Below are 12,727 nucleotides of genomic sequence, written 5' to 3'. Positions count from 1 at the left end.
GGGTTTATATTGTATAGAGAAGAGACAGATAATACGTTAGGCAACGGGTTAAAGCAGGAGTTGACAATTGTTTTCTATAGAGGGCCAAATAGTAAATACTTCAGGCTTTGTGGGCCAGATGGTTTCTGTTGCAACTACTCAACCCTGCCACTGTAGTGTGAGAGCAGCTATAGCCAATGTGTCTGTGAAAGGGTATAGCTGTGTTCCAACAACACTATTTACAGAATCATGCTGCAGGCCAGATTTGGCCCACAGTCTCCATAGTTTGCAGACCCCTGTGTTAGATGGTAGTGCACCCTAAGAAGAAAAATAAAATGGAATATGGAGTGCTGGGGTGTGGGGTGAGAGATATTTATAGTTTTTGACAGCATGGTCAAGGAAGATGTTTCCGTGAAAGTGACTTGTGTGAAGATTTGAACAAGATGATGTGTCTGGACATGTGTCTGTCTGGAGAGAAGGGGAAACAGCAAGTGCAAAGGGCCTGAGGTGGAACATATCTCAAGAATTTAAGGAATGGTAAGAAGGCCAGAGTGGAGCAGAATGAGTGTGGGAAAGAGTTGTAGGAGATGAGATCAAAGGCTAGGAATGAAGTGTAGGGCCATGTCATGTCACCTTGTAGGTCCTTGTAAGGCCCCCCCCCCCTTTTTTTTAAAGCTTGGAAGTCAATTGCATAGTCACTGGAAGGTTTTTAGTAGAAGGGTCACATGACCTAATTTTTAACAGGCTCACTGGCTTCTGTATAGATAATAGAATAAAGAGGTTGGAGTGAAAACAGAGAATCAATTAAGAGGTTACTGCAGTCATCAGGTGAGAGGTGATGGTGCTTGGAGCAGGTTGACAGTAGAGGTGGTAAGAAGCAAACAGTCTCCGGATGTGTACTGAACATAAACTTGACAGAGTTTGCTCACAGAGTGAAAATGGGAGATAAGAACTGGAAAAATCAAAGAAGACTTCTAAGTTTTTGGCCAGGTGAACTCAAAAGGGTAATGTGCCATTTATGGAGTGGGGAAGATGTAGGGCAACCAGCCTAACGACAACCTTGCTGCACAGAATCCCAGACCCAATAAAGCACCCTAGTGAGATGTCAAGCTAACCAAAGTTATGCCATCTTCCGAGTTTGTGTGTGCGCTGGTGGCCATAGGTGTCCTGTTCCTAAGGCTGCAGCTTGTGCTGTCCGTGGTGGGGTTTGCTCATAGCCTTCAGTCTGGTGCTAAGTTATGAACTTTGTGCTACTATGGGTCCCTGAGAGTACTGAATTCCTATGGGACAGGTGAAGATGACACAGATCCTTTGGGTGAATCCCTTTTGATCCATAAAGTTATCAAAAGAAACCCTGATATCCAGTGGGTCACCAGGGAAGCCCTCAAACACAGAGAGATGTGTGGGCTGACATCTGGTGGCTACAAGGGTGATGGCCTTATAAGAACCATGGTTCAAAAAACTAATACCAAGCCCTCTTAAATGCTTTTCAAAAAGTAGAAGAGGGAACATTCCCAGACTCATTTTATGAGGCCAGTGTCGCCCTGATTCTAAAGCCAGACAAAGACACCAAAAGAAAAGAAAACTACAGGCTGTAATCCCTGATAAACATAGATGCAGAAATCCTCAATAAAGTACTAGCAGACAACATTCAGTAGTACATTTTAAGGATCATACATCGTGACCAAGTGGGATTTATCCCTGGGATGCAAGGATGGTTCAATGTACATACAATGTGATATGCCACATTCACAGCATGGAACCATAAAAACATTTCAGCAGATGCAGAAAAAATATTTGACAAAATTTCACATTATTTTATGATTAAAAACTCTGAACCAAATAGCCATAGGAGGAACTTAGTAAAAGCCGTATATGAAGAACCCACAGCTAATGCTATAATCAATGGGTGAAAACTTAGTTTTTCCTCTAAGATTTAGAGAAAGGCAAGGATGCCATATGTAATCACTTCTCTTCAACATTGTACTGGAAGTCCTAGGCAGGGAAAACGGACAAGAAAAAGAAAAGGCATTCAAATTGGAAGGGAAGAGGCAAAATTGTCTGTTTGTAGATATCATGATCATATATACATAGAAAATCCTAAAGACTCCACAAAAACTGTTAGAACTGATCAGTGAATTCGGTAAAGTAAGATTAAAAACCAACATACAAAAACAGTGGCATATCTATACATCAACGATAAAGTCTCTGAAAGGAAAATTAAGAAAATCTCATAAGAAAAAGAATAAAATACTTAGGAATCAAGGAGGTGAGAGACTTGTACATTTAATTATAAAATATTGATGAAGGAAATTTAAAACATAAATGGAAAGGTCTCATGTTCACAGATTGGAAGAATTAATATAAATTTTTTTTATTTTTTTTTTTTTTGAGACAGAGTCTTGCTCTGTCACCCAGGCTGGAGTGTAGTCGCACGATCTCGGCTCACTGCAAGCTCTGCCTCCCAGTTTCATGCCATTCTCCTGCCTCAGCCTGCCCAGTAACTGGGACTACAGGCGCCTACCACCAGGCCTGGCTAATTCTTATGTATTTTTAGTAGAGACGGGGTTTCACCATGTTAGTCAGGATGGTCTCCATCTCCTGACCTTGTGATCCGTCTGCCTCGGCCTCCCAAAGTGCTGGGATTATAGGCGTGAGCCACCACGCCCAGCCTGTTAAAATGTTTATACTACCCCAAACTACAGATTAAAAGTAATTCCTATCAAACTCTCAATGGTACCTTTTACAGAAAAAGAAAAACTACCCCTAAATTTATATGGGACCACAAAAGACCCTGAATAGCAAAAACAATCTTGAGCAAGAAGAACAAAGCTGGAGGCATCAAACTTCCTGACTTCAAATTATATTACAATGCTGTAGTAATCACAACAGCATGGTACTGCTATAAAAGCAGAGATATTGGCCAATGGAACAGAATAGAGAGCCCAGAAATAAACCTACATATTTATGGTCAACAATTTCTATAAGTGCGCCAAGTGTGCAATGTGGGAAGGATAACCTTTTTAGCAAAAGAATAAAATTGGACCCCTGTCTCACACCGGTCACAAAAATCAACTCAAAATGGATCAAAGACTTTAACATAAGACTTGCAATTGTAAAACTCCTAGAAGAAAACAGGGAAAACCTTCTTGACCTTGCTGTTGGCAGTAATTTTTCGGATATGGCAACAAAAGCGAAAATGATATTACATAAAACTAAAAAGCTTCAGCATAGCAAAGGAAATAATCAAAATGAAGTCATTTTTTTTGTACATGCAAAGCTCTAGAGCACTACCTAGCATACAAAAAACATTAATTCTCCTAATTCTGGTGGTCTCCCTCAGCTCACTGTGACACTTGGCCATATTGTTCCTTTCCTTCGTGTGTGTGTATGTGTGTGTGTATCTGTCTTCTCCAGCAAGATTGTATTGAATATGGGATTTAGGTTGAGATAAATGAAAAGACAACCTACAGAATGGGAGAAGACCAACCTCTCTTGCATTCAGTTTCCTTCTGTGGTCTTTAGGCCTGCAGAAGGATGTTTTCCAACAAAAGCACTATTTATAAATACAGTATTCCTCAAGGCAACACTATAAATGCTGGCCTGTCACCCCCATGACAAGGATATAACCCTTGTTGAGTAAAATATTAGCAAACTGTATATCTGATAAGGGATTAACATACAAAATATATAAAGAGCGAATACAACTCAATACCAAAAATACAAATAATTCAATTAAATGGGCAAAGTACCTAAATAGTTACTTGTCAAAAGAAAAAATTTAAATGGCTAACAGGTATATTTAAAGGTGCTCAACATCTTTCTTCATCAGGAAAAAGAGTCAAAACCATAAAAAGACAACAGATAAATGTTGGTGAGGATATGGAGAAAAGGGAATCCTAGTACACAATTGGGAATGTAAATTAGTATAGCCATTATGGAAAACAGTATGGAAATTCATGAGAAAATTAAAAAAGGAAGCACCATAGGGCCCAGCAATCCTACTTCTGGTTATATATCCAAACGAACTGAAATAAGGATCATAAAGAGATACTTGCACCCATGTTCTTAGCATTATTCACAGAAACAAAGATGTAGAAACAATCTAAATGTCACTCAAGAGATGAGTAAAGAAAATGTGCTATATATGTATACAATGGAATATTATTCTGCCTTTAAAAAGAAGGAAATCCTATTTGCAACAACATGGATGGAGCCAGAGGATATTATGCTAAGCAAAATGAGACACAGAAAAATACTGCATGATATAATGTAACGTAGAATCTAAAATATAAATAATATAAAATCTGAAACTTATAGAAGCAGAGAGGAGAGTGGTTATGGGATGATATTAGTCAAAGGGTACAAAGTTTCAGTTATGGTAGATGAAGTTCTGAAGATCTGATGTACAGCATGGTGAAGCTAATATTGTATTATATACTAAGAATTTGCTAAAAGGGTAGATCTTAAATCTTCTCACATACACACGTGCACAAATGGTAACTAGAGGTAATAGAGATGCGTTTCACAATATATATGTATTCCAAAGCATCAAGTTGTACCTCTTAGATACATACAGTTTTCATGTTCACAATATCTAAATAGAGCTGTTAAAGAAAAATCATGGGTTCCATGCACTACTGATGGTTCTCACTGTATATCTTGAAGAAGGTGCAATACTCTTCCGCTGCACTGTTAGTATATTTAAGTAACATGTAAAATACAGCACCAGTAAGCAATTTATGACAGTAATGTCTGCTTAAAATGTTCTGTAAATTCTCAGCTAGAACATTTGCAAATTGTTTCCCAAATGCATTGCAAATTTGTGACAGTTAAAGTGCAGTAATGATTTAAAGACTGTAAGCAGTGTTTCCTGTTTCTCATAAGACAAATGCTGTGGTCTTACCTTTGTCTTATTAGAGAGTTTTGTGTCAGTGCTGAAAATGCCATGCTGTAAGGTATAAAAGGTATAAAATCCTTTCAAGGGGTGAGGGTTGAGATTTCTGTTAAACGCCTAAGTGGAGATGTGAGAAAAAAAAGTTGGATAAAAGCATGGAAGTCAGGAAGGGATACCCAAGTGAGGGATGTTTGGGGAGTCTGCTGGTAGAGAAAGCTGTGGGACCAATGGGATCATTGGGATAGTTAGCAATGCCCAAGGCACTTCATGGCTTACAGGTCAGGGAGATATGAAGTAACTAGCAAAGGATACTAGGTCAAATGGCCAAAGATAGGAGGTTTGTTTTAGTCTGTTCTCATGCTGCTAATAAAGACAGGTGACACTGGATAATTTATAAAGGAAAGTGGCTTAATTGACTCAGTTCAGCAGGGCCGGGGAGGCCTTAAGAAACTTACAATTAGGGCGGAAGGGAAAGCAAACACGTCCTTCTTCACATGCGGCAGCAAGGAGAAGTGCCAAGCAAAAGGGGGAAAAGACCCTTATAAAGCCATCAGATCTTGTGAGAACTCACTATCATGAGAAAAGCAGCATGGGGATACCTGCCCCCATTCTTCAATTACCTCTCACCAGGTCCTTCCCATGACACGTAGAGATTATGGGAACTAAAAGATGAGATTTGGGTGGGTTCACAGCCAAACCATATGAAGGTTTAAAAGGAAAATGGTGGTGTCCTGGAAGGCAAGTAAAATGGTGTTTTGAGGAAGAGAATGTGATCAACCATATTCAATGCTACTGAAAGGAAGGCAAGACTGAGAAGTAAGACTTCGCCAGGGTAGCAGTCATGGATGACTTGGATTAGAACATTGTAGATAGAGGAGTGGTGTGTTCACATGAGAATTTTTAGATGCTGCAATGGCTGCAAATAATTAAACTCAGCATATACAATTTGGGCATCCGTGACCTGCATTAATGACTGCCATCTTTCTTCTAACCATTTATCACAGTCATTATCATTTTAGTATTATTAAAGAAAAAACTTCTTATAGCAAAAACTAGAGTTTATCTGTTTTTAAAAAAAAAGCTGAAATAGGGAGCTGTAAAGCTGCTTTTACAACATTTTCATTGGTTTAATCCCAGTTAAGTCATATGACTGTGAGGTCTTGCATATTGTCACCCCAGTTTCACTGGGTTCACACCATGCTCTTTCAGACTTACTGGAAGTTCGAACAGAATAAGTACCTTTCAGCTCCTCTGGACAAAACGCTGTCTGTGCTCTGTCCCCCACCCTGTCCCCACCAATTGCTGTTTTATGTTGCTAAAAACAAAACTTTCTTTGATTTTTAAAATTTTTTAAAATTGATTTTTAAGTGTTTTTTTTGTTTGTTTTTGTTTTTTTGTTTTTTAGAGGCAGAGTTTTGCTCTGTTGCCCAGACTATATAGTGCAGTGGTATAATCATAGCTCACTGCAACCTTGAATCTCCTGAGCTCAGGTGATCCTCCTACTCTAGCCTCCCAAGTAGCTAGGAGTACAGGCACACACCACCACACTGGCTAAATATTTTTTATTTTTTGTAGAGGTGGAGTTTCACTGTGTTGCCTAGGCTGGTCTTAAACTCCTAGGTTCAAGCGTTCCTCCTGCCTTGACCTTCCAAAGTGCTGGGGTGGCAAGCATGAGCCACGGTGCCTGGCTTTTTTTTTTTCTTTTTCAAGTAGGCTCCAGAACTACTTAAAAATAAGGTCATTGTGAGTAGACCAAAGATGTAGGGGGAAATTGCTGCTTATCTATTTAGCTAACATGACACGTTGATTATTTACAGTGATTTCATCTAACGCAGTCACGTTGAATTCCTTCCTATTGATTATAGAGGGAATTCTACTTGTGCTCAGAGGATAAAATTAATTGATTGGGAAATTGGAGCAAAGGAAAAATTATTATTATGATTATTATTTTTTACCTTCAATCAACTTGCCCCAGCAAAGGGAAAATTAAAGATAGAGGGGCAGGGGGAAAGCCATGGTGAAGTTAGCATACAAGAATGTATGATAGCAGATCCTATGTATTTGCTGGAAGAGGAGGGCCAAACTTGCTTCTGGATTTCGTAGCATTATAACAGCCTTGGCAAAGAAGGAAACATGATTATGTGATTCAGTATTCTGAAAGCAAAAGCAAAGCAGTTACTCAGGAGAAGCAGAGCTTTTCTTGGTATTGAGGTCTGATAAAATTTTCCGTAACATAGGAAATGTTGAATAGTGAATGTACAGTGTCCTTAGCAATGTCCCTCCCATAGATAGTCCAGAGTTACCTAGAATTGTATAATATCTGACACTGAGAGATCGTGCTAAAAACATGATTACATTAGGGATGCAAACAATATTATCATTTTCTGGAGAAAAACCTTCTCAGCAGATACTGGTGTTGTCCTCTTAAGGTCATCTTCATGTGCTTTGAAAGCAGAGAGAGAGAGTGCAGGCTGAGATCTTTTGGAAATTGAGCTTGCGTTGATAATCACCAATATCCAGGGACAGGGTGCCAAGGAAGGCTGGGATTCTTACTAGAATCCCTTTAGATAAAAAAAAACATACTTGGCATATAAAATATGTTCTCCTTGCACCCAGATTCCTGAAGAAGGCTTGTTGCAAATTCTGGTTTTGACACTGGTAGTGTTACTGCAAACTAGAAGAGGTAAGCATATTTTCAGGGAGATCTGCATTTGATACCTGTGCAGTTAGCTCTGTGATGAGCCTGGCAGACTTGTGCCTTGGCCTCTCCCTTTGGAAGCCTTTTTCTTTCCCATCCCAGCTGTCCTGCTCTGCTCAAGGTTTAGAAAATTACTGAGAGCATTTCGTATTTAAGATTTTGAACCATTTCCACCTGGGCCCACACATATCTCCATTTATCTCAGTGAAGGAATTTCAAGTGGAGCTTCAGTGTGTTTTTACCACATTTATAGCAGCTGCTGTCTGCCTGTCTCCCGTTCCATTGGTATAAATTGAAATGTGATGGAATACTCTTGAGATATTATCAGACCACAAGGAATTGTCTGCCCATGGCCTCTGGCTGCTGGGAGCTGATGAAAGAATGGGAACTTGTGGACTAATATGAAAACAACTTATTAACAAGTTATTATTAGTGCTCAATAATTTTAACCAACTGGAAAGATGTCTATGAGTAGCTAATATTAACATTTGAATAGGAATATAGTTTTATTATCGCTTCTTGGCCTTTTGGCTAAGATCAAGTGTAGGAATATAGTTTTATTTTGAAACTTTGAAATATTTGCCTTAACTATTAACTTGTAAGTAACAAGGATAGAGTGATGGGCTTTTTCAGAATGGGGTAAAATGTTTAATAACAATTTTTAACTTTGTTAGGTCGGATCTTTATAGATAAGAAAGGACCATACTAGGGAGTGGTTCTCAACACTGGGTGCATATTAGAATCATTAGAGGAACCTGGGAAAAAAAATCCTTGGTCCCACTGTCTAGACCAATCAAATCAGACTCCTGGGAATGGGGCCTAGGTATTGCTGAAGTTCCCCAGGTGCTTCTGATGTGCAACCAGGGTGAAAGCCACTGCTCTAGGATGTTACAGACTCTGGCCGTCAGAATGCGGTGATGTCAAACTGTCACTTTTTGGTTATGAAGAGTTAGTAAAGTCTTTAAAACTTGATCACTTTTGTTCTGCAGCATTATCATGTCAACTCCGCATCCTGTTTTCATCATTTTGGGAAAATTATGACTCTTTAAATACAGTGGGGAATAGTTATAATTTTGGATTTTGTGATTTGCGGGGAGGTGACTTGGGTAACATCTAGACTGAGGTTTATCCTTGTTCTGTCTTGAAAAGGAGACTTCGTTATAGACAGCATAAACAAAGTTGTAAGGGGAGTTTAATATAGGTGAGAAAACAAATTTACAAACACTTTAGAGTTATTATTGAAATTTAAAGTATTCACATATTATATTTATTATTTTCTCTAAAGGTTCTATAAGGTTCCACCTGGCAAATCTCATTAACTGGTTTTTATCACAGTATGTATAGTTAAACACAGACTATTTAGAGCTCTTTGAGAAAACATTATTTCATTATCTCAGTTTTCTCAGATAGCTTATCCCAGCAGAGAACATTAGTACTTAAAAATAAAGAAGTGGTTCCATAGAGCAATCTGTCTGAATCTCTGGTGCCTTATAGATTTCTAGATAATTAAACTGTTTAACATTGGCTCAGGAGTAACATTACAGACACATGTGCTAGGCCGTAAAGGTGTTGCATTCAGGAGCAATTGGCAAGGCTGCTGTTTGTCCTTTTTCTGAGTGCCTTCAGACTACTGAGGTTTGGGTTCTACCTTATTTTTACTTTTTAAAATTTGAGCCTTGGTCTGGCTCCTGCCTTATTTTTATCGTTTTTTTTCCTATAGTAGCCTCCATGTTTTTTTTCTCTCAATTTGTTGATTCTAATCTGCCATGGATCTGGAAACCAGGTGATCAGATTAGTTAGTATTGTGGATTAGTTAGAATTGTGGATCAAATAAGAATGAATAGTTTGTCAGTAAAGGCCTAAGGACTTCAACAAATAAAATCTGTGAGTTGCCATAAATGGACTGAACGGACTTTTTGTTTGCTGTCTTCTGGTCCTTGTGTCCTAGAAAGCTGTGCTTAATGGTAATTTCTAAGTAGGGGGTAAGGAGTTGCTATACATAAAGCAGTGAATGAGGCGTTAAATGAAAAACATTCTGGAATTTGGAGTTTCTTGTTTTGTGCATGCTTTTATTTCAAAATCTGAATCTCTTATTTCAGTACTGGGTCTTGCTGAGGAGGTAAGACACATACACACATGAAGGAAAGGAGCCACAGTAGGGCTGAGTGTCACAGTGAGCTGTGGGAAAACAGAGTTGGGAGAGTGAATCATTACGTAATGCCTTTTGTGTGCTAGGTAATACTTTGTATGTACAATAAGCTCCCCAGCAACACCGCCAAATAATGTAACTTTGGTCATAAAGCTGTTGGTGATTGCTGGGTGCTTTGGAGCCAGGCTAACAGCACAAGCTTGCCCTAGATATAACCTCACAAGAAGAAGATTTTACATTTTGCGTGATTTAACATCTTGGACCCTTTATATAGTGTTGTGATGAGATTTTATTGTATTCATTTAATTCTTGAAAAAAACCTATGAAGTAGATATTGCCATCCCCATTTTACCAAAGGGGAAATTGAACCAAAGAGAATTTAAATAATTTGCCAAGAGTTGTTCATTAATAATTGGCAGAGCTGGGATTTGAACTGAACCTAGGCAGTCTGACTTGAGACCCCCATGCTCCTGCAAGCTATATGCTCTGTTGTGTTGGGAGATGCTTGAGAGTGTTCTATTCATCAGTTGATTTTGGGTTTTTATTACAATGATATGCTTGACATCGTAAAATTTTTCTCCTTTGGGTTATTTTCCTGGGAAAAATCCTTAAAATCTAGGTGTCATGGGTTAGATTGTAATTGCCTAAAATTTATATGTTGGAGTCCTAAGTCCCACCACTTCAGAATATGGTGCTATTGATAGTTCTACTGTTGTCAGCTTCTGAAGAAAGCTGTTAGAAGTAATGTAGAGTTATTTCCTTAGTGTTTTTCATTTGTTCTTTTGCAAAGTAACTACTGGAGTGGTAGAAATGTGGGGAGTGTTTTTTAAATGCCAGCCCTAATGATGGGATTCATGTTATTAATACAAATTGAGTAGGGCCTTTAGAGAAGTCATCTGGGCTAAAATCCCAACTGTGAAATGGGAATGGCAGTGTTTGTCTCATGTGGTGCTTATTTTGTAGGTGAAGGATATTAGCCATTATTTACCCCTACATTTGTGTACAGTGCACCCCTCTGCACACTGTCTGCAACCTAGAGATCTCGTTTCTAGTTTATCAGGTAGTTCATTACAAAGTTCTACTGCTTAAGTTATTTTGGTACAGTGAGTTCTGTCTGTGTATATGTGTATAGGTGTGTTTTGTGACTGATATAGATACTTGGTAATAGTATAAAATATTTTCAAGACTAAAAATTATTTTGGCTTCGATATATAGAAGAATTTCTTATGTAATTCAGGAATTATTGATAAGTATGAAAGGAAACGTTTTATAGATAGACAGGCAAAATACACATATACATGTGTATATAGATAAAACACATATAAATAGAATGATAAATCTAAAATAACAGGTAAAATACACAAATACACATAATATACACACCCATGTAAATGTAGTGCAAATGAGTTTGAATTTTTTTCTTTTCATTCATTAACCAGTAATTTTTGTTAATTTTCTGGTAGTCTATTCAAATATCCTGAATTTAAATGACTACTTACCACTGTAAAAGGGATGCTTTAGAAAATTGTACCACCTTTCTTACATATGGCTTACATATTCACATCACCAGCCATATATTCCTTGAGGCTCAAATACCCTAGTTTGAGAGTCTGATTCTGGGGCCTTCATTGCCCCTTTAGCCTGTGTCTGAAAAGACCTTCAAGTTAATTTTTGAAGACAATCTGGTCATGCCTGTAGCAGTTTCATTGAATGACTTTTCTACAAAGGTGAGAATGCCATCTTTTCAGGAAAAGGTTCCTCAGCACTACCACCTCCAGGTTGTATGAGCTGTAAAACATTTGAATTTGTACCTGACTGGCACTTGAAAGATAAGCATTAGATACGTTACAGGGTGTACAACTGGGAATTCATAGACATGCAGTGATATAACCAGATTGGGAGGGGAATAGTTATGGAGACTTGTCTGCAGGTTATACAGTCAATCCAATGTTTTTTAATTAAAAATATTTTATCACCATGCCCTCTTTGCCTGTCATTTGGTCCGTTTGTATAGCAGTATCAGGGCCTTCCAAAAGTCCCTCTGGCATCCTATTGGATTCTGTTGCTGGGAATGTTAGATTTTTAGTAATTAAAAACTTTTTTTTTTTGAGACGGAGTCTCGCTCTGTCACCCAGGCTGGAGTGCAGTGGCGCGATCATGGCTCATTGCAAGCTCCACCTCTCGGATTCACGCCATTCTCCTGCCTCAGCCTCCCGAGCAGCTGGGACTACAGGCGTCTGCCACCAAGCCCGGCTAATTTTTTGTATTTTTAGTAGAGACGGGGTTTCCCCATGTTGGCCAGGATGGTCTTGATCTCCTGACCTCGTAATCCACCCACCTTGGCCTCTCAAAGTGCTGAGATTACAGGCGTGAGCCACCGTGCCCGGCCATTAAAAACTTTTAAAGATAGTTTCAAGAATTCAAATATTTTGTCAAAGCATTCACTGGGGGCTGGGTTGGTTGGTTTTCCAACTAGGTTACCCGCCTTTGTGGCTCAGTTTATTTTTTTAAATATCTGCCTATAGTCTTCATTTTTTCCTATATGCTAAAATTTGTTGCTGGATCAGTTCAGCCTACCAGACAACTGATTCCTGAAAACTAGTTTTAGACTTGGTTCTTCTGAATGGTGTTTTGGTGCAAGACCGTCAGCTTGCACTGTGACATGCTCCTGAGAAAAATCCCTGTGGAAACCCTTATTTACCATGAGGCTCATATTACACAGCTGCCTCATTATAAGGACACAGGGGAGACCTTCCCCCTGCTCTCAGTACTGAAAAGAGTTGTGTTGTTCTAGAGTAACTGCTTTGTTTTTTTCTTTTTTTTTCCATTCATTCATTCATTTATTCATTCAAGACAGAGTTTCGCTCTTGTTGCCCAGGCTACAGTCTAGTGATGCAATCTTGGCTTACTGCAACCTCTGCCTCCTGGGTTCAAGCGATTCTCCTGCCTCAGCTTCCTGAGTAGCTGGGATTACAGGCATGCACCACCATGCCTGGCTAATTTT

General features: G+C 38.8%; 1 protein-coding gene and 1 pseudogene across 2 annotated transcripts in view; both read left to right on the top strand.

Annotated features, from left to right (window-relative positions):
• MAST4 (microtubule associated serine/threonine kinase family member 4) overlaps positions 1–12,727 on the top strand; it is a 579,655-nt gene that overhangs the window by 25,220 nt on the left and 541,708 nt on the right. The window lies entirely within an intron of this gene.
• On the top strand, positions 8,086–8,237 carry LOC119618360 (U2 spliceosomal RNA; annotated as a pseudogene).

This window comes from Chlorocebus sabaeus, chromosome 4 (genome assembly GCF_047675955.1).
Source record: "Chlorocebus sabaeus isolate Y175 chromosome 4, mChlSab1.0.hap1, whole genome shotgun sequence".
NCBI lineage: Eukaryota > Metazoa > Chordata > Mammalia > Primates > Cercopithecidae > Chlorocebus > Chlorocebus sabaeus.
Note: the sequence above shows the minus strand (reverse complement) of the source record. Positions and strands in the feature narration are given on the sequence as shown.